We start from the raw sequence: 24,807 nt of genomic DNA on the forward strand, positions 1-24,807 counted from the left end.
CCTGTAAGATGTCTGTGCATTTAAAAGGTCAACAGTGGAGATCTACTACATGGTTCAAACTGAATCTGATATTATTGCAAAATTACTTTTGTTAAAGTTAGCAATCATCCAAATTTCTAGAGAACCGTTTTTTATAGAGATGATTCCTGGGATGTGGTATGTTTGGGAGAGAGGCATGACAACATACATGGTGCCAGAAACATTTCAGAAATGTTCTAATTTGAACCACAGTGATATTGCTTATAGCAAGAGCCATAAGTAATCAACCTAAAGCCACAGTGAAGATAGTTGTCTCTAAAGCGGCACCAGAGGAATGACCAACTTGTTTTTAAGTATACTTTTGCTTCTCTTTAGACACATTTCAGGAGATCAGTTTGAATAAAGGAGCAAGTGAATTGTTGTATTCCTCATGGATTATCTACCCTCTATTCTTAAATATCTCTGTTTCTATTTCTTTGTCTTCAGCCTAATCTCTCTTTAATTAACTGCAGTCTGGTTTCTCCTTTCACTACCACATTGAAACTACTCCCATTAAGTCTCTGATGGCTTTCTAATTGCTAAACCAAGTCTCAAGTCTCAGTCAGTGCTGTGCCAACCCTAATCAGAAACTGTGGTAAAAGGAAAAGGCGGGCCTCTGTATACATCTATTAAAAAATCCTCCCATATTTTCAACCAAGTGGAAAAGTTAATAAAAGCGCTATGATGAAAAAACACACATAAAGCCCTGGGTTGCCCAATCTATTGGCACATCATTGTCAATCCCATAAACATACCCAGTGGAAAAGCAAAGGCTGTGCAGGTCCAAGAACTACCAGCGGTTATGTTACACAATAACACATGGGCATACAACAACCTGTCATTAGTTATAATTTTGATATTTTGCTCACCATGGATTCTTTGTACCAATTATAATTTTTAAAATAATGTATTTAAATATTATTTGTCTTCTGAGTGAATTTTTTGATGCTCCTTTAAATTTTTTTGCCCAAGGTGAATGCTTAACTGAGCCCATTCCGAATCCCAGCCCTGTTCATAGTACTTGGCTTCTTTGCAACACTAGATACTATTCTTTCCATCTATTAAATCTGTCTTCTCTGAGCTTCTGTGACACCGTTGTCTTATTCCTTCCTTCCTTCATCATCAAACATTCCTTCTTGCTAACTTTCTTAGGCTCTTCTTTTCTTCTTGCCCCTCAGGATTTTGTGTTCTCAGTGGCTCATCTTCACTGCTTAAGGCATGGTGTTTACACTTTTCCTGGCTGTGTTCACGCATTTCCACTGCTATTGCTTTCTTCTATGTGCTCGTTATTTCCTAGCTAGACAGTTGCAATAGGCTCCTAATAAGTCCGTTTTATCTCCATGCTAGCCCCTTTCTGATTCACAACATAGGCAGAATCATTTTTCTTTTGTAAAGAGAATATGTGGTTCATTTATTTATTAACCATATATTTATGTACTTTTTGGGTGTCAGATATTGCCTTAGATTCTAGGGATGAATCAGGAAATAAAAGAAAGGTCATTCTCTCTTGAAACTAATATCTTAATTTTTATTTGAATATTTCTTTGGCTTTATTCAAGGAGTTGTATATAATTTTTATATAAATATATGTTTGCGTGATGGATTTCTGTGAGAAAAATGTTGTTTTCTTGTTTTTTTTTCAATATTTTGACTATACAAATTTTTTGATCACCTGCATATGAAGTAATGGAAGCCTGAATTCCACTTTCTAAAAAAAAATCATTTTTATTAAGGATATGGAGATCAGTGGGTTGTTAATATTTAAGATTTCCTTTCCCAAAATGGGTAATGTTCACTCATTTTTGATTGAATAAATTTAACACATATTGCTAATTCTGTCCCAAGTCTTGGAGCATGGGTACTACCATATTCTTTAAACAAATTGTATAATCTAGTGGCCAAAAGCTCAAATCCAGCCTGGTAATAGGTTTTGTTTAACTCACACAGTATGTGTGTTTTAATTTTATTCACTTGTTAAAAAAATTAATACTTTATTTTTATAGCAGCTTTAGGTTCACAGCAAAATTCAACAGAAAGAACAGAGTTCTCATGTATCCCTCCCCAACCCCAAAGCACAACCTCCCCTGGCATCAACATCCTCCACCAGTGTGATATATTTGTTATAGTTGATGAACCAATGTTGACACTTCACTCTCAACCAAAGTCCATAGCCTGCATTTGGGTTCACACTTTGTGTTGTATATTTGATGAGTTTTGAAAAGGTATAGTGGCATATATCCACCATTAGAGTATCATATGGAATAGTTTCACTGTCCTAAAAATCCTCTGTGTTCCACTATTCATCCCTACTGTCCCCTAAACCCTAGGTGAGCAATAATCTTTTCACTGTCTCCATAGTTTTGCATTTTCCATAACCTAATATAGTTGGGATCATACTTTGTAGCCTTTTCAGATTGGCTTCTTTCACTTACTAATATGTACTTAGGGCTCATTCATGTCTTTTTGTGGCTTGATAACTCAGTTTTTTTAGTACTGAATAATATTCCATTGTATGGATGTACAACCCTTTACTTATACATTCACCTCTAGGACATCTTGGTTGCTTCTAGGTTTTGGCAATTATTAATAAAGATTCTATAAGCATCCATGTTCATGTTTTAATGTGGACTTAAGTTTTGACTCCTTTGGGTACATACCAAGGAGCATGATTTCTGGATTGAAGCAATTGTTGGGGTATGAATTGTCCCCAAGAAGTCACAGAAAATATCAAAGGAATATGAACTTATAATAAGCCTTTAAAGGGAATGGTAAGTCACAAATTTGAAAGGGCACTGATAGTTGGAAGGAATGGAAGAAGTTATGTATTAGGATACACATTGAGAAGCTGGAAATTATATTCCAATAATGCTATTAAAATAGTAATAGGTAGCCTTTTTGTAAGTACTTACTAAAGCATAGTGAGGCTAAGTAAGATGCATTAGTACACACAGCTAATAAGTATTAGGGCAAGCATTTGAACCCAGATAGTCTCTCACCAGTGTACTTGAAAGCATTTTTCATGAGTTACTTGATTTTTAGTCCTCAATATAACCCCATAAAATATGATTTATGTGTTTTTTTCCCATTTCACATATGAGGAAATAAGCCTAAAGTTTAACTTGCTCAAAGCCACAGAACTCATCATACTGGAGCTGGGACTGAAACTCAGATCAATGGGATTATAACTTACATTTATGATCTTTTTAAGTTATTTGACTGAGAAGCAATCATCCTCGAAACCACAGACATGAGTTTACATTTATGGACAGACAGCTGATGGAGCTGGCATTGTAAATATGAAATCCAGAAAAGCATAGTAGTCTATTGTTTTACTAATAACTCATTGGACCGCCTCATCGAGGTCAAGAACTTGACATACAGCACAAAGCCTAGAAGGCTAAAGCTAAGTAATCATTAGTGGACTGAAATAGTCTGTAAAGGAAGAGCCAGGCTTCCTTCAACTTGGATGAGAATACCATTTATTTCCATAGTCAATCTTAATAAAATCAACTGACTTATTTTTAGAGTGTATTAGTAAATGGGCCACGTTCTAAGAATCTGTGTAATGTCACCTGGCCTTTCTAACATTTTCTAGACTAACATCCTGATGTCTCCTGTCTGATTGGTTACCATGCACACTGGTGGCCATTACTAAGAATGATTTCTCACCATTACTGAGGCTTACTATGTAATAGAGTCTGTGCTTTACTAGTATTAACTCATTAATACTTATAAAAGGTCAAGAGGCAGATGCTATTGTAATCTCTCCTCATTTTTCAAATGTGAAAACTGAGACATGGTGAGACTAAGCAACTTGCTCAAGGACACACTGTTAGTAAGTAGCAAGGCCAGACTTTGAGTCCAGGTAGACTGGGTTGGATTTAAGTAATTAATGAATACAATTAACCTACATCTCAGGGCCATAAACCTTAGAAGAGACAGTTTCCAGAGGATGGGTATTTATTATTCATTCATTTAGTATTTATTGATTATATACTTTGTGTTATACATCATGCTAGGACATTGTTGGGTAATTAAATATGATCCTAACTATGCAAATTTTACAAAGCTATATTCTATCTTTTAATATAACTTTTCTTTGAATTTAATATTTTGAGTGGACTATTCAAGAGTAGGACTTACCTCTTAATTATTTTATCCCATCATTCCTCTTGTTTTGAAAAAAAATGAAAAGAATGAGTTGATACGATAATAATAGTAACAACCTCCAGAGCATTTTTATCTTCTCATTATTTTTTAATGTGTGTGAAATCATGGCAATTAGATATGCAAAAGATGAATAAAAGAAAAAAGTTCATTTAGTACATCCCACTAGTATTGAATAATTCCCTATGGCATTTGGCAAAGACAGGCTCTTGTCTAATTTTAAATGACTCAATTGAAGCATCTGCTAGAGGTTGATTCTAGAGGACTTTCCATGAAAGGTTTATAACATTTAGCCTAATTTTCCACTGCTTAAAATTTCAGAGCCTTACCCTTAATTACATTCTGTAACCTTCTTAGCCTTTACTGACTCCTTGTTTCATGCTATTTAGTGACTTACTGTCCTTCTAAGTAGGGATTATGTTTCACCATGATTAATTATTTCTGGGTGAAACATTTTTATCTTTACATGGGTTGGTAGTAACCCTATGACAAGATCATTGTGTATTCTTCCTCTTTGAATTTGTTCTGTGTTATCTGTGTGTCAGTTTATATATTCATTAATTTGTGGTTTAAATTTGTGAATTTTAAGTTTTTGTATCAGAATTCGAACAGATCATCTGAACAGTGGCCAGTCATTTGCTAAATTCATGAGGTAACATCCAGGCCCGTATTTTCCATTTATGCTGTTACACAGCATGTCTGAACACTTTTCCTATATTCTATAGATATATGTCAAAATAAAAGAACTTTTAAAAGAATATTGAATAAAATGTTCATATGAATTTTAGGCATATGAAATTTATGTGTCAAATTTCTATAGAGAACTAATGGATATTTTATTTTGTAGAAACATAACTTTTTTTAAGACTAGGAAATAATGTGAAGTTTCTAGAGGCTGTCAATCAATAGTTTATTCTTATTGATTGACATATTTTTTTAACCTTTATGTAGAGACTCTTCAATAGGTTAAATAATTTTACTGTTTGTTTCTTGAAATACCTGGAAGCTTATACCATTAGAATATAAAAGACTGAGACAAAAGTCTTTTAAGAAGTAGTTTTTTTAATGCTTTCCACTTATCAATAACTCTCCATTATTTTTGGTACATTACAACCCTTTCATATCATAGACAAAGCTGCTGGTGTTAGTCTGTATTTTAGAGAAAAACAATGAGGAAGTGAGAATTTATCCTAAGTTTGAACATAATTATTTTGTGAAAATTGTATATATTATAACACAATTATAAATTTTTTTCATAGGGAGTGCTAGCTAATTATTACCATGCACAAGGCTTGGTGGTGATTATTCCTATTTTTATTCCTATTTCTACCCACACACTATCATGGAAAGTGCTACCCACACACTATCATGGAAAGGCAACATTTATGACTTTGAGCTGGGGATATGCATGTTGGAACAAATGCTTGATTATCAGAGTCCCATACTGAGCTGCAATGCTGCCTCTCCTGTGTCCCTGCTGAGAAGCATTGTGCAAAGGTTTGTCTTGACAGGCAGTCCGATAAAAATTGGAGCTTATCTGCTATATTGCTTTGATATTTCAATCTATTTTTGGATAGGTTTTACACTTTGGCACTTGGTATATTGTCTTTCCTTTGGATATACAGCTGGTGGCATTTCGGCATTTACTAAAAGTGCTATAGCAATTTCCACATCAAGATAATCCTGTTCCTTCATGTTCTTTCAGAATAAATGCAAGGTGTCTTATTTCAGGACTGGTGAAACATAATTAATATATTTTCATAACTTAGAATATCTTTAAAGAAAATGGATCTGCCATAGCCAGGCCAAGTCATCATGGTCGGGTGTTAATAAATGATTCTCTGTTTAATCCAGTGATTCTCAAATTTTAGTGTGAATTGGAATCAGTTGGAGGGCTGCTAAAAACACAGATTGCTGGGCCCTATCTCAAGAATTTCTGATCTGCAGTCTGGAATGGTGGCTAAGATTTAGAATTTCTAACAAATTTCAATGTGATGCTTATACTGCTAGTCCAAAAACCACCTTTAAGACCCACTGGGTTATGTAACATTATCAAACCACAATGCTTAAGAATGTGAGTAGGCCAATAAAATCTGGGACCCACACTGGAAAACCGCTGATCTCAACTGCTAGTTGGCAAACTTATTTTGTAGTAGACCAGAGAGTAAATGTTTTAGGTTTGTGGGCCAAAAGGTCTCAACTTATTGTTATAGCAGGGAAGCCGCCATAAACAATACATAAATGAATGGGTGTGGTTGTGTCCCAATGAAATTTTACTTATAAAAACAGGCATCCGGCCAAATTTGGCTGATAGACCATAGTTTGCCTATCTCTGATCTAATTCATCAGTAAGAGACTTGTATCTTTTCTCACAAACCATCTGTATCTTATATATTAACTAGCAATGTTCCCAACTTAGAGCTATGACGTGTGGAGGATATATAAGAAGTATAAATATGATTTTTTGACTCTCTTTAGGAGAGTAGAGTTCAGTGTAATATAGTCTTGACACAATTTGAGAGAAATGAAATGCTTAGGCTGGAATAGATTTTATGAAATAAGCGAATCATGGAAAATAAGTAGAAACTAGGCAAGAGAGCAGAACAAATATCTCAGAAAGGACAAGGGAAAAGACATGAAGAGAGTACATAGTACATTTTTGAAGGGATGGTGAGGATATCCATTATATGAAAAGGATTGTAGAAATCTATAGAAATGTTGAGTAACAAATATCATTTATTAACATTTATTGTGAATATTCTATATATTAACACAGTGATAGATCCTGAGGACACAGCTAACATAGTCCTTGCCTTCAAGAGGCTCAGAGGTGGATCAAAATATTAAGGCATCTCAAAATCTTGTACAAGTATTTGAAGTAGATAGGCTTAACTTATGGTGGATTTTCAAGAAATGTTTAATTAAAAATGAAATTTATGTGATTCAAAACAGGGAATTTTTATTAGTTATTGATAAGTAAAGTGTCTTGAAGAAGACTGTTTTAGAAAAAGGAGATAGCCATCCTGTATAAGTTAATAGAATGGCAACCATTAAAAAATGGCTATGAATAATATTCTATTAATCACACAGATACTTTGCTAAGTTGGACATAGCATGTGTTCCATTGGGTTTTTTCTTTTATATGTGGTGCTTAGGAAAATCCAAAATACATGTATTAATATGTGTGTATTAAGCCACCATCAGAATTAAAGATAATTTCCAAAGAATTATACCATTTTGTCCTTCTAATATGAGAATATACCATTTAAAAGTCTATGTATAGAGAAAAACATCCTCCATAGTTGAGTGGGCTTTTTATTTATGAGATTTTATTGTTAAAAATTGTATATATGATCTGGTTGGAGTTTATTATGAAATATCAAGTGGGAGCTAGTGGTAAATGTTGGTGTGACACTTAAGTGAGATAATCATTAAGTTTCTTCTAGTCGCAGTATTCTGATTTTAGGTAACGCTTAAAAGGTCCACAAAGAACTAATTCAGGCAAGTTTTTCTGCAACCTGAGGAAAAAAATCACATCTTTAACAATGAATTTCAATGTAAGATACTAGAGTTCATTTCATTTAGTAAAGAGAATCCTTAATGTTGGGATAGGAAAAGCAAGGATCAGTCAAAGGCATTATGTTAGACAAAAGATGACATGACTTTTCATCTGTCTAACTCAATCTATATGGTTTGATTTTTAATCACATGCATGGATGCAGATGGCAATATGCCATTTTAATCCAGTTAGGTGCCAAGAGAAAGGTTAGGAAAAGAGTCCCATGTGGCTTAGCATTTCTTGTGATTTGTAGCTTGAAAGCTTGAGCTTCTTTGTGAACATATCTCTGCCTTTTTTGTTAAGGCTCTTTCTGTTACCGAAACACCAGGGGTTCAGTTTGGGTCCTGCTGCTTGCCACGCAGAAAGTCAATTACTAACACAAGTATTGCCATGGAAGAAGGACTGAATGGGGTGCTGCAGCTGAGGAGATGGGAGATCGGTCTCAAATCCATCTCTCTGACCTACTAAAATTAGGGGTTTCTGTAGCAGGGAAGAAATGTCACAATGTGTGGCAAAACAGGAACTTGGGAGGGTTAAGAGCAATCATGATGAATGAGGGATCTGGCCTCTCACTTTCTGGATGTAGTGATCTGGTGGGTTTCAGTTCTTTGATACTTTTTGAGAGGCCTGGTGGGGGGTCCTTTCCTGAAGAAGAAATTCAGGTAAAACAAATGTAAGCTTCAAGCTTTAAGACCAGAAGGGTCAATTTCCATATTTATCCAGAAAACCCCAAAACCTGTCTATGGGACTACTGGGTTGGTTTCACTTTTTCATTTTCAGTGTTGAGGGGGAGCAGAAACCCACATTTGTACTAAAATTATCATTAATTTCTTGCATACCCTTACCCATGAATAGAATCTTGAGGCACTTAAATAAAATTTGAGAATTAGGTAGTGATTTCCAATCCTCCTCATTCCATATTTCTTTTATTCTCTACAAATGAGGTAATATTAAATGTCCTGAATTATGTGTGTGTATAGGCAGGTATGCACATGTATGTATCCATACTAATGTGGTAATAGCATTATTGAACTAAAGAGTTTATTTGAAGATTGAGCTGCTATAGCAAAATCCCACAGACTGGGTGGATTAAACAACAGGAATTTATTTCCACCAGTTCTGGATACTGGGAAGTCCAAGATCAAAGTTCCAGCCAGTTTTCAAGGGCTCTCTTGCAGATAGCCTCCTTCTTGTCAGGTTCTTACATGGCAGAGAGAGAGTGTGCAAGCTCTCAGGACCCACCTCCAAATATTATAACATTGGAAATTAGGGCTTCAACATACGAATTTTGGGAAAACACCAACATCCGGTCCATAACATTTGAGGATAGGTAAGTCTAGGTTGCATTTAATTCATGTATTAACCTAGTTAGGTTATCCTCATCAAGCAGTTCTTTCTTTGTGAGAAAAGAAAGAAGATTTAGATGGCACTTCTGAATTGGTGAATCTACAAGATCTACCTTAAGCACCTTTTTCTCTAAAAGCTGAAGGAATTTAAGACAAAAATTCAGAATTATTATTTTATTCTGTATTTTGGTACTTGAGAAATTTATGACACATTATTATTTCTTATGTAAAGCTTAAGGAAGATGGAAGATATTGACATGAGTGTGAAAAACTTAGGAGGAAGGAAACTAACTTAACAGAGGGTAAGAATTTTTTTCTAGTCACAAGCTTGTACAATACTACAAGTTAATCTCGATAGAAGGAAATAATAGCTTATTTTGGGTTAAGTAATTTTGAAAGGAGAATAAGAACACTTTATAGCTTTCAAGTATCTCAAAACTAAGATAAAAATATTACAATAAAGAGAGTAAAGCACAAATAAGTAGCTTCATAATTCATAGCATTATTACTTAATATCACAGCCTGTTAATATGAAATGTAGAATAACCAATCTTGGTATTGGAAGTTATAAAAGGAAAAGACTCAATATCTTAAAATAACATATAATTATATCAGTCATTTATTGAGCACCTAATACATGCTGGGCAATGTGTGGGGCACATTACATACCATGTCTCTAATTCTCACAATAGTTCTGCAAGTTTCCTGTTTTCATTCTAATTTTAAGGTGAAGTAATTGAGACTTAGAGATTCAGAAATTATCCAAGACCATACAGATATGAAGAGAGAAGCTTTCAGTCTTAGATATAATCTTTCTAATACACATCTCTTCCTTTGTTTAATCCTTTTTTCCCAAAGAGATACTAAGTTACTTCCTTCCAGTTATGTATTTTCTCCTTCATATTTTTTTGTTGTTTTGTTTTTGAGGCAGGATCTCACTCTGTCACCCAGGTTGGTGTGCAGTGGTGCAATCACAGGTCACTGCAACCTCTACCTCACAGGCTCAAGTGATCCTTCCACCTCAGCCTCCCAAGTAGCTGGGACCACAGGCATGCACCATCATGCCCAGCTAATTTTTTATTTTTATTTCTTGTAGAGATAGGGTCCCACTGTTCCAGGATCCTCAGGGTGATGCTTTTCTGTTTGGAAACCTCTGGCCAGCAGCGCCTTTGCCCGAGTTTTGCTCAGGTCCACTGGGCTCGTTCTGCCCACTTGACCTGGCAGGCTGCGCTTGGCTCACACTACTGGCCTGGATCCCATGCTTGCCAAGAGTGAACAGAGTGGTGAGGGGTGTGTGAGTGAGCAAGCATGGGGTCTGACCAAGCACACTGGCTGCAGTGGGGTGGGCAGCTCCAGGCACTGGCCTGGTTGCTGGCTCCCTGTGAGGCTGCAGCTGGTCCAGGTGTACTGCAAGCTGCTTCCATGGCTGGCACCAGGGAACACGGTGATGCCTGGAAGCTTGGAGATACCAGGGACCTCAGAGCCCCAGAGAGAGTGTCACAGCCCTGGCTCAGGGAGTTCCTAGGTCTAGGAGGTCCACAGCTCTTCTCTTCTTTCTTCTCTCCTTCTTGTTGCCTGCAATGTGGCGAGCAAGGGGCATGTTTCGGCCCTGTTAGTGTTATACCTCCTTTACCCCTGCCATTCAGTGGGTCCTGAGTTCTTGTCCTGTGTCCAGGTAGAATGAGGTGTGAAGAGAAATGGAGGGTGAGCAAGGTGAAGAGGAACTTTATTGAGCAGCAGAACAGCTCAGAGAAGACCCACATTGGGTAGCTCCTCTCCACAGGCAGGGTGTCCCAAGGAGTGTTCAGCTATCAGCAGAGAGGAGACCCTGGAGTGGGTAGCTCCTCTCCGCAGCTGGTTGTCCCATCATCTCTTCAGCTTTCAGCAGAGAGGAGACCCTGGAGTTCCTGTCTGTAGGCAGGTTGTCCTGTCATCTCCTTGAGTCTGGCTGAGTCCGGGATTTTTATGGGCTTCAGTGGGGAGGAAGTGCATACTGATTGGCTCATGGGCAGCCTTTCGTCGGCCTGGAAAAAGCACCATAGTTCCCATTCTGGTCCATCAGCCCAGCCCCCAGGTTTCAGGCCATCCTGGCTTTAAGGTGCAGTTTTACTGGGGAGCCGCCTCTTTCCACCTAGGAGCCTGTCTGTCTTCCCTTGCCACCCAGGCTGTTTGTGCTGAGGGGCCCCTGCAGTCCTATTCTGAGCTTCCCTCAGCCCCCTCTCAGCCTTCTTCCTGTGCTTGTTGGTGCCCAAAGTCTGGAGAGGGCCAAGGCAGCAGGGTGATTGTGTGTCAGTGCTGCCCCAAGCCTGCGCACACCCAGCCAGGTTGCAACAATGTTCAACTTTGCTCCATGATCAAAGCATGGGCAGCTGCAGCTGTGACTGGAAGGGTGGGGGTCCTGCCCTGCCAACTCAGGAGGGTGGAGATTCCACCTGTTCCTGGCTCCTGCCAGGCCATGGGGCATGCAGCCCTAGCCATGCCTCCCCTACTGTAGCCAGTGTCATGGCAGCAACCTCTCCAGATGGGCTGCTGCTGCCAACACCTCTATATTCCCCAGGCAGGTCTCAGATTCCTGGGCTTAAGCAATTTCTCCTGCCTTGGCCTCCCAAAGTGCTTGGATTACAGGTGTGAGCCACTGTGCCTGGCCTGCTTTATCTTTTGTTATGTTTAGCAGTGTGTGGCACAAAGTGTGCAATTTATGCTTGCCGAATTGATTGAAATGTAAACATGGAAAAATGAAATCAAGGGAGAAAAGTATTTGTGTGTTTTTGTATACATTTGTTGTTAAGGTAAAATGGTATGCTTTAAAAATAAAAAGTCTATACGTTGTTGACTTCCAAAAGAAGTGAAAAATTTGTCTGCTTACAATAAAAGGAACTGATAAAGTTATGCTAAGAAGCATTAATCAAAGAACAAAATTCAAGAGACAATAGATAAATTATCTGATGCGGTTCCCAATTTAACTCTGGTTTTTGATTTATGAACAGGAAATGAGCATTGACTATTAGGCACCTGGATGAAGAGCCCTGGGTCCAGATTGTCAGTCTCCTGTAACCTGCAGAAGCCCTCCAGTTGCACTAGGAACATTCAATTGAAGTAAGACCTAATTATTTTAATTAGATTGTAGGACTTTTATTCTCGAATCAACTTTTAATAAGGTGACTTCATGTATTTCTATAGTGTGCCAATAGCTGCTAATTTTGAAAAAAGAAGACTGCAAGCATTATTCTGTGGCAAAGTTTTATGTATTCCAATTTTTATTCATCTTTTATTTCATGGGTTTAAGCCCATTTTCTTTGGGTAGCATTATATAAATATTTTAATTTCTGTGTGGCTGTTGAAATTGGTACAGTCTTCTTGTCTTGGTGTGTATCAATTCTCTGTCTATAATTGTAAATGTTATAACTAATAAGATTAAGTCATGTTTTTGGATTAAGTCAGCCTAGTGATTTTTATTGAAAAATCACAACAATGCAGTTGGTGCCATGATACCACATGGCTTGCATAACTTCTTTATTCCAAGTTCATACAGATTTGTTGACCTTTTGGAACACTTCTCAGTACACGGCCATATATAGACTGTGAACTTCTGTTCATACATTATGGCTTAATACGTATAAAACTTTAGATGATGTGGATAATGGAAAGGCACAAAATAATAACATAGAACTAAGAGCTGAGACATTTGAGCAGAGCCAGTATAACCACCAACACACTTCAGGAACATAGACAAATCTTTTAACTTTTCTGAGTCATCTCTTGCTTTCAAATGTAAGGAGTTAGATTAAATAAGGGAAAGGTGGCCAATTCCTATGCCTTGGAGGGTCAGGCAAGTAATGCAGATTTAGGAAGTGGCTGGGTGTGAGACAGTAAAAGCTGGTAGGCCTATGGGGAAAGAGACTGTGCCTCTTATGAAGCCATTAAGATTCAAGTGTTTTAAAATGGTCAAAGAAATAAGTTGGGGAGGAGCCCTGGAAAAGGGTAGAGAGGAGGGAGGGTTGAATTTGGCCTTGAGATTGAATTAATTTCTAAGGTTATTTCCACTCGATACATGTCTATAGAATTTTGTTACTATGTAAACACTTATTGCCTAGCATTTGTTGAGCTCCATTTCTGTTACTTTCTAAGTAATTAAAACTAAATAAGTAAAAATTAAACCATTTTTGGTTTGCATTTCTTTGAATTTTATAGTACATTTGGGGAAAAAATTACTTTTTGACCATAAAATGCAATATTACATGATGCATCAGTTTAATCTTTTTTCTGAGGCTTAAAAAATTATTTATCTAGAATGAGAACTTCAACTCTAGGACTGACATCCAAGAATAAAACTAGCCTGTAAATTACTGATTAGCAGCTTATTTCTTAATTTGTATTTTCTTTTTATCAACAGTCTAACGAAAGTATTTCTTCATATGGAAAAAAATTAAATTGGTAGCTTAAATAGGTATATTTTCTAGCATAATATTCTAACTTCATCAACTCTTACACTTTTATTTTCCTTTATTTTATTTTTTACAGCAGTGGAGTATATTCTTTTTTTTCACATTTTACTGCCTTTTGAACCTATATTTTACCTGAGAAAATAAGTACATTTTATCAGATGGTAACGGCAATTAGGCAACAGGCTTAGTGGAAGATGCGAAGTTGGCCAAGACAGTATACTCTTAGAATCTTGTCTAATGTTTTGGCTCAGTTTAAATCAGAATTTATGTCTACAAGAAAACCGGATGAAGATTTTAGAGAGTCACATGTGTTATTCTAATGATAAAGAGAGAATTATAAGGAGCTAGGATCTCTGTGGTTTCATTTGGGCCCTTCCATTGTCTTTTTTCTTACCTTTATTACTTATAGAGCTTTTCAGTTCATGATCGTATGTAGACAGATTTGAGTTACTTCAAGTGTGATCATTTTGAGAACTGAGTATATTATACAAAGCATGCAATGTCTTTTAGGTGGGTTTTTCCATGTGTTAGTAGAAGCTGTTACTGACTTAATTATATTCCCCAAATAACATTTTAAGAGGCTTTTGCTTTGGATGTCATAGTCCAGCCATGTTGGCCATGTTGTAATGATTTTGAATATTTGCTTTCCAGTTCTTTGATAGCCAAGCCAACCAGGAGAACTTCAGTATTAATGTCAAACTGATCAGAAGTGGTTACATCTATTTCTTGACTGACTTACATCTTGTATTAGCAAAAAGTATTAGCTCTTTTTAAATAAACATTCATTCTGTCTTCCAAAGATTCCACACACTGTGGAAAATAACAATAAACATATAAATGAAATGTTAGCAGTTAAAGTAAAGCTATTTAAGGAGGCTTTCTAGTGATGCCAACTTGTATCTTATTACCTTGTTTTATAAAAGCATTTTGTAAAACAAAACAAACCTTCAAAAAGTACCAGTGTGATTTAAGCATTTTCTTTAAGAAATACATTCATATGCTGATTTTCAATATTTTGTTAAAACATAATGCATATGGGCAAGGTGGACATGTAAGCAACAAACCTAATTTTTAAAAAAAATTGTCTTTTGAGGCTTAGAGAATTAAGGAATGCCTCACCCACTGAACCCATTGTTGAGCTCATTGATTCCCAACATGAAAATAAATTAACACAAGCATCTAGATTGAGGTAGTTAATTTTACCTTTCTTGTCTGTACTCCTTATTGGTGATTGTAAAACTAAAAACCCTCAGACCTGAATTCCTTTCATGCTATGAAAAATCTTCTGATATCCATTTAACATAAATTCACCTTTAGCATTTGACATTTATTAGTCATGGCTTTCAAATGAAGTGTTTAATTAAAATCAAAGTGCCATTGTTTTTAATAATCCAGAAAGAATGAGTATGAATTAAATTTAGAAAAATGTGACAGTGGCTTTAAGAGTACTGTAGCTCCTGTGTGAATATTGCAGTTGTTTGAAAAATTTCATAAAATACTCTTATTATCAAAATCTAATTTAAAGTTTAATGAGGCAGTAAAGTTGACATATTCACAAAGAAACCAGAATAATAACGGTAAAAATTTAGCCATAGCTAAGTATAATCTAAGCAAAATTTTCTGGTCAATTAGCTTTCATTGTGCTAAACAGTGACAAACTACAAAAGTAATTAGAAATCACATATTAGTGAGTGTCTAGATGCTGGGGCTAGTTAGAGCCATTTTTATGCTGCCAGAAATTTTCTACCACTTCTTGAGTCTCTTTAAACTAGGGTAGATTAAATTATAGGAATTCTTATTTTTATGAAAAAGTTCTCACTAAACTATCCAATAAATTTGATTTATCTCAGAATGTACTGTTTGCTGTTTTATTTTCCTTAAGAGGTAGTCTTTGCTTTGGGTTCAAACCAGTGAATAAATTAGAACAGTTAAATGGTCTAATGGTGATAATTCAATAGGAAAATAAAAGCTGGTTTCATATACAATCTTACAGCACTCATGATCTGTACATTTCTGAACCAATGGATTTAGGTAGAGTCTTGCTGATATTCTAAGTCTTATCCAAATACAGAAGAAAATACAGAAGAAAACTGATGGCAAATGTCTTGAGGTACTTTTCATAATGTCCTTAAGTTCATCCCTCCCTCAATGTAATTTTACCTAAATAATGTTTTCTGAAGTGAATTCACTCATCATGAGATTGACTTTTTTAGGAAGACTCAGTCTATTTGTTTAAAATGCATTTTGATAAAATTGTTGAAATGTTTTTGGCTTCAGTTACATAATGCACTTAAATAATATAACAAAGTATACCACTTAATTAGGTAAAATAAATATTTAAATGTAATATACTATTTCAGGTAGAAATGGTAATTTTTGTATTATTATAACCTATCCTTGAAACTGAAATTATGTTGTTATTTTTTATATTTTTAAGAATCTTGTGTCCCTCTCAGAGGACAAGCTTGTAGCGGTTTTCTTTCTAAAGGTATAAAAGAAAAAACAATATTCATATAGTGAATAAAAAGCCATGAAGAGCTAAGTAATATTTTAAAGGGGAAAAACTCCAACTCATTAACTTTTTGGCTTTATATAGATAAATTGTTAGCCTAATTTTGTAAGTTTTTGAAGATCTTTGCATATAGCTCTTGCTATAAATTTCAAAGATATCAACTTTTAACCATATTAATAAGTTTGACAGCAATTCATTTAGTACTTGATGCTGAAAACTGTCTTTACACAAGCGGCTTCCATTTCCTTATATAGCTGGAATAAATCTGTAATATTTCATCTGCAAATATGACATATGGTCTCTTGTTAACTTACATGGAATGCATTTTATACTTTTTGTGTATGCACTGCCTTCTTGTCCTTGGAACATGTTTTTATATTATTCTTTCCAAACGAACTGTTTCTAAAATTGATTTTTTTCAAACTGAATGTTCACCTTTTAATTCAAGGTGGTACTGATGTAAAACTCACTCTTATTTCTCTCTTTCATAATAAAATATTTCTACTATAGGTAACATACTAACATTTTAAATAAAACTCTTTAAAATTTTTCAAGGACCATTTAATAAAAATATTTATGGTGAGCCTATTATGTGTTAAGATACTATTTTGGGTAGTGGCAGAATAAAGGTGAATATGCTACCATACTTTTCCTCGGGATGTTCACTGTCTAGTGGGGGATACAAAAACATTACAATACAGAGTCATATTGTATTGGTAAATAACTGGGAATAAAAGAATTCTTAGGTAAGATTATTGTTTTTTACATCAGTTTATTTCCAGCCCAGATCAGTCATGGGCTTCAGGTCAAATAATAGTGTGGTCAGTTTTTTAGAGCCAACCTAGTACCTATTCATATCATGCCAGACCAAAAAAGTCAACATATAACAAATAACATATAAGAAATAATCATATGCATATGCAATACTTTAACATTTAAAGCACAAAAAAGAGTATTTATTGAAAGTATGTATTATGTCATATTATTTACTTTTCTGTTACATAATTGCTCTATTTAAACAAAATTACACTAGGATATTTAAAAGTGACACCTATTAATAATTAACAGGAGGATTAAACAAATGATATGTGTGAGAAAAATATAACAATATTTTAATGATGTTTCTGTTTTTTAATGCATTTAAGTATTTAAAACTTTTATTAGATACTTAAATTTTGTAGGGTGTATTATGAATTTTTAAGATAGACAAATATGAGAATATAAAGCAAGAATGTAAATACAAAAGGACTGTTACTTAATACAAAATAACAATGATGTGTTTTTTTTGTGTCTCATCATACAATAGGATATTTTTACTCTTTGTGTTGCTCTGAACTGCCTGCAGCTTCTGGGTCACGCTTTTTTCCTTTTATGTAATAGTAAAGGTGAATATAGTCAAATATATAATTCACTTTTATTTGTAGCTCTGTTCTCATCAAGCCCACATTCACTAATTCCTGGTATCAATCTGATGTGATAACATCAAAGTAAATATCCTATCAACGAAATAAGTTGACTGCTTAGGATTTTGCTTCCAAGAAGTGGCATATGTTTAGACGTGTTGGAATTACAGTCCCGATCTGTCTATCCACTTTATATCTACAGGCTTCTTTCAGTAGACCAGCTGTTTCTCAACCGGGTCTTTTGTTTCTATGAATTTACCAAATGGATAATCCCTGTCTAAAATATCCATCATTTAAACATCTCCAGAGCACATTTTATACCATTGTAAGTTAAACCTCTCTGTTTCTGAGAAAACGGTCTTAAAGCACACAGGTCATTTGAACTTGTAAAATCGAATTGGATTCCAAATAAAATTATAGTTTTAGTAAATAAATAATGAAAAAGTCTTCTAACTTGGCTATACTTTTCTGGTAACAATTTTGCAGTTTTGAATCAGAATATGTGTTTTTGCCACAATTTAACCTCAAACAACTCAGATGTCATTAGTTCTTTCTTTTCTAGATTCCATTATTAAAGATTTATTGAACTCTTTTAGAGAAACAGCATATAATGTCCATTTTATTTTAATATTTTGTTCATTATTATCCTCAATGTATTTCCAAATTAGAATAGAATATTATGTTTAGTTTCATACTTTGAAAGTGAATTATGACTGGCCAATGTTTTGACACCTTTTCTACAGCCAGTAATAATAATAACCATCTTACAGGCATAAGTCTAAAGAACGTATTTTTTTTTCATTTATATAAATTTAGAATCTCATCATGTGCTTCTGTACATTTTGAGGAAATTGAAACATGAATAAAAGCTTTCATTATGTAATTCTCAATATCACAGGTAGACAAATCACTCCCCTTTTAGCAGTGTTGTATACAAGGAGTGCAGGGTATTTAGCAGGAGATATTTTTTGCATTTTCTTTGGTCAGAAGTTTATACATTGATTAAGTTTGTCAAAATTTATACTCACACTGTCTGCCAAACCTGTAGATAGATGAGTGTGGTAGGCAGAATAGTGGCCTCATAATGATGTTCAAGTCCTAATCCTTGGAACCTGTGAATATGTTATGTTACATGACAAAGAGACATTAAGGTAGCAGATGGAATTAAGGTTGCTAATCAGATGACTATAAAATAGGAGATAATAGCCTGGATTATCCAGGCGGGCCCAATGTAATTATAGGGTCCCTTAAAGAGGGAAAGAGAGGACTCATGTCAGAGTGATGTGATATATGCGACTCAAGCAGCCATTGGTTGCTTTGAAGATTAAGAAGGCCACTAGCATTACATAGTGGTAAAGGGATCAATTCAACAAGAAGAACTAACAATCCTAAATATATATGCACCCAACACAGGAGCGCCCAGATTTATAAAACAAGTTCTTAGAGACCCTACAAAGAGACTTAGACTCCCACACAAAATAGTGGGAGATTTTAACAGCCCACTGTCAATATTAGGCAGATCATTGAGACAGAAAATTAACAAGGATATTCAGAACTTGAACTCAGCTCTGGATCAAGTGGACCTGATAGATATCTTCAGAACTCTCCACTGCAAAACAACAAAATATACATTCTTCTCAGTGCCACATGGCATTTTCTCTAAAATTGATCACATAATTGGAAGTAAACACTCCTCAGCAAATGCAAAAGAACTGAAATCTAACATATAATCTCTCTGAACACAGTGCAATCAATTTAGAAGTCAAGATTAAGAAACTCACTCAAAACCAGACAACTATACGGAAATTGAACAACCTGTCCCTGAGTGACTCCTAGGTAAATCATGAAATTAAGGCAGAAATAAATAAGTTCTTTGAAACCAGTGAGAACAAAGGTACAATGTACCAGAATCTCTGGGACACAGCTAAAGGAGTGTTAAGAGGGAAATTTATAGAACTAAATGCCCACATCAGAAAGCTAGAAAGATCTCAAATCGCCACCCTAACTCAAAACTAAAGGAACTAGAGAATTAAAAGCAAACAAATCCAAAAGCTAGCAGAAGACAAGAAATAACTAAGATCAGAGTGGAACTGAAGGAGATAGAGTCACAAAAAACCCTTCAAAAAATCAACGAGTCCAGGAGCTGGTTTTTGAAAAAAATAATAAAATAGACCACAAGCTAAACTAATAAAGAAGAAAAGAGAGAAGAATCAAATAGACACAATAAAAAATGATGAAGGGCATATCACCACTGACCCCACAGAAATACAAACAACCATCACAGAATACTATAAACACCTCTACACAAATAAACTAGAAGATCTAGAAAAAACTGATAAATTCCTGGACACATACACCCTTCCAAGAGTAAACCAGGAGGAAGTCGAATACCTGAATAGACAAATAAGTTCTGAAATTGAGGCAGTAATAAAGAGCTTACCAACCAAAAAGTCTGGGGCCAGATGGATTTACAGCACAATTCTACTAGAGGTACAAAGAGGAGCTGGTACCATTCCTTCTGAAACTATTCCAAACAATTGAATATTGGGGACTTCTCCTTAACTTATCTTATGATGGCAGCAGCATCCTGACATCAAAACCTGGTAGAGATACAACAACAACAAAAAGAAAACTTCAGCCAATATCCCTGATGAACATTGATGTGAAAATCCTCAGTAAAATATGGGCAAACCGAATCCAGCAGTGCATCAAAAAGCTTATCCAATACGATCAAGTCAGCTTCATCCCTGGGGTGCAAGGCTGGTTAAACATACACAAATTAATAAATGTAAGTCATCACATAAACAGAACTAAAGACAAAAACCACATAATTATCTCAAAGGCCTTCAATAAAATTCAACCTCCCTTCATGTTAAAAACTCTCAATAAACTAGATATTGATGGAACATATCTCAAAATATGATGAGCCATTTATGACAAACCCACAACCAATATCATTCTGAATGGGCAAAAGCTGGAAGCATTCCCCTTGAAAACTGGCACAAGACAAGGATGCCCTCTCTTACCACTCCTATTCAACATAGTATTGGAAGTTCTGGCCAGCACAGTCAGGTAAGAGAAAGAAATAAAGGGTATTCAAATTGGAAGAGAGGAAGTCAAACTGTCTCTGTTTGCAGATGACCTTATCTTATATCTAGAAAATCCCATTGTTTCAGCCTAAGGGCTCCTTAAGCTGATAAGCAACTTCAACAAAGTCTCAGGATACAAAATCAATGTACCAAAATCACAAGCATTCTTATACACCAACAATGAACAAGCAAAGAGCCAAATCATGAATGAACTCCCATTCACAACTGCTACAAAGAGAATAAAATACCTAGGAATATGGCTAACAAGGGATGTCAAGGATGTCTTCAAGGAGTACTACAAACCACTGCTCAAGGAATTAAGAGAGAACACAAACAAATGGAAAAACATTCCATGCTCATGGGTAGGAAGAATCAATATTGTGAAAATAGCCATACTGCCCAAAGTAATTTATAGATTCAATGGTGTTCCCATTAAACTACTATTGACTTTCTTCACAGAATTAGAAAAAAAAAGCTTTAAAATTTATATAAAATGAAAAAAGAGTTGATATAGCTAAGACAATCCTAAGAAAAAAGAACAGAGATGGAGGTATCACATTACCTGACTTCAAACTATACTACAAGGCTACAGTAACCAAAACAGCATGGTACTGGTATAAAAGACACATAGACCAATGGAACAAAATAGAGATCTCAGAAATAAGACCACCTATCTACAACCCTTTGATCTTTGACAAACCTGACAAAAACAAGCAATGGGAAAGGATTCCCTATTTAATAAATTGTGCTGGGAAAACTGGCTAGCCATATGCAGAAAAGAGAAATTGGACCCCTTCCTTACAGCTTATACAAAAATTAAACTCAAGATGGATTAAAGACTGAAATGTGAAACCTAAAACTGTAAAAACCCTACAAGAAAATCTAGGCAATACCATTTAGGAAACAGCACAGGCAAAGATTTCATGAGAAAAGCAACAAAAGCAATTGCAACAAAAGCAAAAATTGACAAATGGGATCTAATTAAACGAAAGCGCTTCTGCATAGCAAATGAAACTATCATCAGAGTGAAGAAAAAACCTACAGAATGAGAGAAAATTGTTGCAATGTATGCATCCAACAAAGTCCTAATATCCAGAATCTACAAGGAACTTAAACAAATTTACAAGAAAAGGCCAAACAACCCCATCAGAATGTGGGCAAAGGACATGAACAGACACTTCTCAAGGAATACATTTACGTGGCCAAAAAACATATGAAGAAAAGCTCCATATCACTGTTCATCAGAGAAATGCAAATCAATACCACAGTGAGATAACATCTCACGCCAGTCAGAATGGTGATTATTAAAAAGTCAAGACCAGCCTGACCAACTTGGTGAAACCATGTCTCTACTAAAAATATAAAAGTTATCCAGGTGTGGTGGTGTGCACCTGTAATCCCATTTACTCAGGAGGCTGAGGCAGGAGAATCACTTGAACCCAGGAGGTGGAGGTTGCAATGAGCTGAGATTGCACCATTGCACTCCAGCCTGGGTGACAGAGTAAGACCCCATCTCAAAAAAAAAAAAAAAAAAAAAGTCAAGAAACAACCTGCTGGTAAGGCTGTGGATAAATAGGAACACATTTACACTGTTGGTGGGAATGTAAATTAGTTCAACGATTGTGGAAGACACTGTGGTGATTCCTCAAAGATCTAGAACCAGAAATACCATTTAACCCAGCAATTCCATTATAGGGTATATAACCAAAAGAATATTAAATCATTCTATTATAAAGATACATGCATGTGCATGTTCATTGCAGCACTATTCACAACAGCAAAGACATAGACTCAACCCAAATGTTCAACAATGATGCATTGGATGAAGAAAATATGGTATATTTACACCATGGAATACTATGCAGCCATAAAAGGGAACAAGATAATGTTCTTTGCAAGGACGTGGGTGGAGCTGGAAGCCATTATCCTCAGCAAACTAACACAGGAACAGAAAACCAAACACCACATGTTCTCACTTATAAGTGGGAGCCCAACAATGAGAACACATAGACACAGGGAGGGGAACAACACACACTTGGGTCTGTCATGGGGGTGGAGGGAGGGAGAGCATTAGGATAAATGGCTAATGCATGCAGGGCATAATACCTAGGTGATGGGTTGGTAGGTGCAGCAAACCACTATGGCACATGTTTACCTATGTAAAGAACCTGTATGTCCTGCACATGTATCCTAGAACTTAAAAATAAATTACATTTTTTTTTTTTTAAAAAAAAGAGGCCACTAGAAGGTGGCCCCTAGAAGCTAGAAAGTCAAGAAAACCAATTCTCATCCTGGATGCTCTAGAAAGGAACTCAGCTCTTCTGGTACCTTTATTTTTAGCCTTGACCCCTTGGTTTTAATCAAGTGAAATCCATTTCAAACCTCTGAACCCAAGAACTGTAAGAGAATAAATTCATGTTGTTTTAAGCCACTACATTTGTGGTGATTTGTTACAGTAGCACCAGGAGACTAATACAATGAGCAAAGTCTAGTTATTATTTGGAAAAGATGCCAGCATTGTTTTGTGTTTTCGGTAGTTTCATAAAATGTTACTAGAATCTAGAAGATTATATGAAACTCAATTTTTGATACCAGAGCCACTAAGAACCAGGGTGAGCATTTTTTCATTATTGAGATACCTCTTGATATAGTGTAAAAAGCATGATTGTTAACAAGGTTTGACTAAATCAGGTCTACAATGCAACAAGCCAACACATCTATTACCAACATTTTCTTATTTGCTTTCCTACATGGTTGTAACCTCTGAATTAGTAAATGTAATTTTATTCATTTTTATTAAAAAATAGTCAAGTTGAGTGTAGCATGCATATTTGTTCTTAAGGTATACCCATAAACTACTTCATTGGCTATTTTCAAAAATATTGGTGCCTTTGATGGAAATAATAATAATAAACAACCTTTGGCTAATTTAGAAAACTTGCCTGTTTCATCCAGGACTTATAACATTTAATCTCCCTATATGCTTTCACATCCCCTCTTCTACCATGCCTAATCCCAATTTTCTCTCTGCCTATTGTGTAGGATGCTTTGTTGTGGTTACTTGCCTCTCTAAACCAGTTACATGTATCTTTCCATATGTCATTAAAATAATACGGTTGCTTGGGTGATGCTAGCATCTGTTTGTAATCATTCTCATTTTCATCATTTGAACTCTTAGAAAACATAGCCACAATATTCAGAATGTTAAACTAGCATTACCTCAAGACAAAGCACATAGTAAATCCACAGGCAATGTCTAAAATGATTGTTAATGCTTATGATTAGAATGCACTTAGTTGAATACATAAATCACATCACTCACAATGATGCAAGAATGGATTTTCCATTTCTGTGAACGGCAGATTATGGTTGCCAATGATAGTAGTTAGGAAAAAAAAACAGCAAAAAAGTGGATAATCTATGACATATCCATTTGAAGCTAAGTATAATAGAATGTTGCTTTTAGCCTCCATACTTGGGCTGTCATATGGGTTTTGTACTTTTCCCTTAAGGTTCTGCATCCATTGCTGAAAATTGTAATATTTTGCATTTTGAGGTGAGTTGGGTTTCCCAGGATGTAGGAATGTTAGTGCTAAAATCTGGACAATGCCATACAATCCTCACCCTAAGACTGGTAGATAGCTTTAGATATAATTGGCACTCAACATACCTAAGATGTAATTTTCTTTCCCGTATCTCTGCTTAAAATATATTTTCTGTCTTGCCATAGTGCACTAAGTTGATCAAACCAGAAACATGGGAATCATTATGTTAATGTCTCTTTCTCTAAACCCCTTTTCCAGAAATTATGAAGTCCTATGAAATTTTTAAAATTCTTCTTTATTTTTCATTTTATTTTCTGAACATGGACTGCCTTCCCATGGTTCCCAAAATTACAAATATAAATAGGTTTACAGAAAAAAGCCTATTTTCTTTCCACCATGTCTCCAGTCTTTCCAGTTTTTGCCCAAGCTAAAGCAGTAATTACTATTGTTAGTTTTATATGCATCTTTATGGACATACATGCAAATACAGACTTTTAAAATGTTGTCCCACTTGGCAATAATCACTGCTATTTATAAAAGATAAGAATGGGCACTATATAGCAGTAAGAGATCTTTAGCAATTCTAAATTTTATCTGGGCAAATATTGCCAGCCTATTGTCCTAAAGTTAGGAAAATTACCTTGAATTAGGTCCTGGTTCTGCTCTTTGGATATGGCTTCCCAGTTTTTGTGCACCATGGATCTTGGCTTTATTCTCTTGAAG

General features: G+C 35.5%; 1 protein-coding gene across 1 annotated transcript in view; it reads left to right on the forward strand.

Moving 5' to 3' along the window:
* Nucleotides 1-24,807, forward strand: part of NAALADL2 (N-acetylated alpha-linked acidic dipeptidase like 2) — a 1,375,347-nt gene that overhangs the window by 282,806 nt on the left and 1,067,734 nt on the right. Inside the window, exon 4 of the mRNA XM_063602605.1 lies at nt 12,078-12,186. The gene's annotated coding sequence lies outside the window, so the exon portion shown is untranslated. The remainder of the gene's footprint in view (nt 1-12,077; nt 12,187-24,807) is intronic.

This window comes from Pan paniscus, chromosome 2 (genome assembly GCF_029289425.2).
Source record: "Pan paniscus chromosome 2, NHGRI_mPanPan1-v2.0_pri, whole genome shotgun sequence".
NCBI classification, from domain to species: Eukaryota; Metazoa; Chordata; class Mammalia; order Primates; family Hominidae; genus Pan; species Pan paniscus.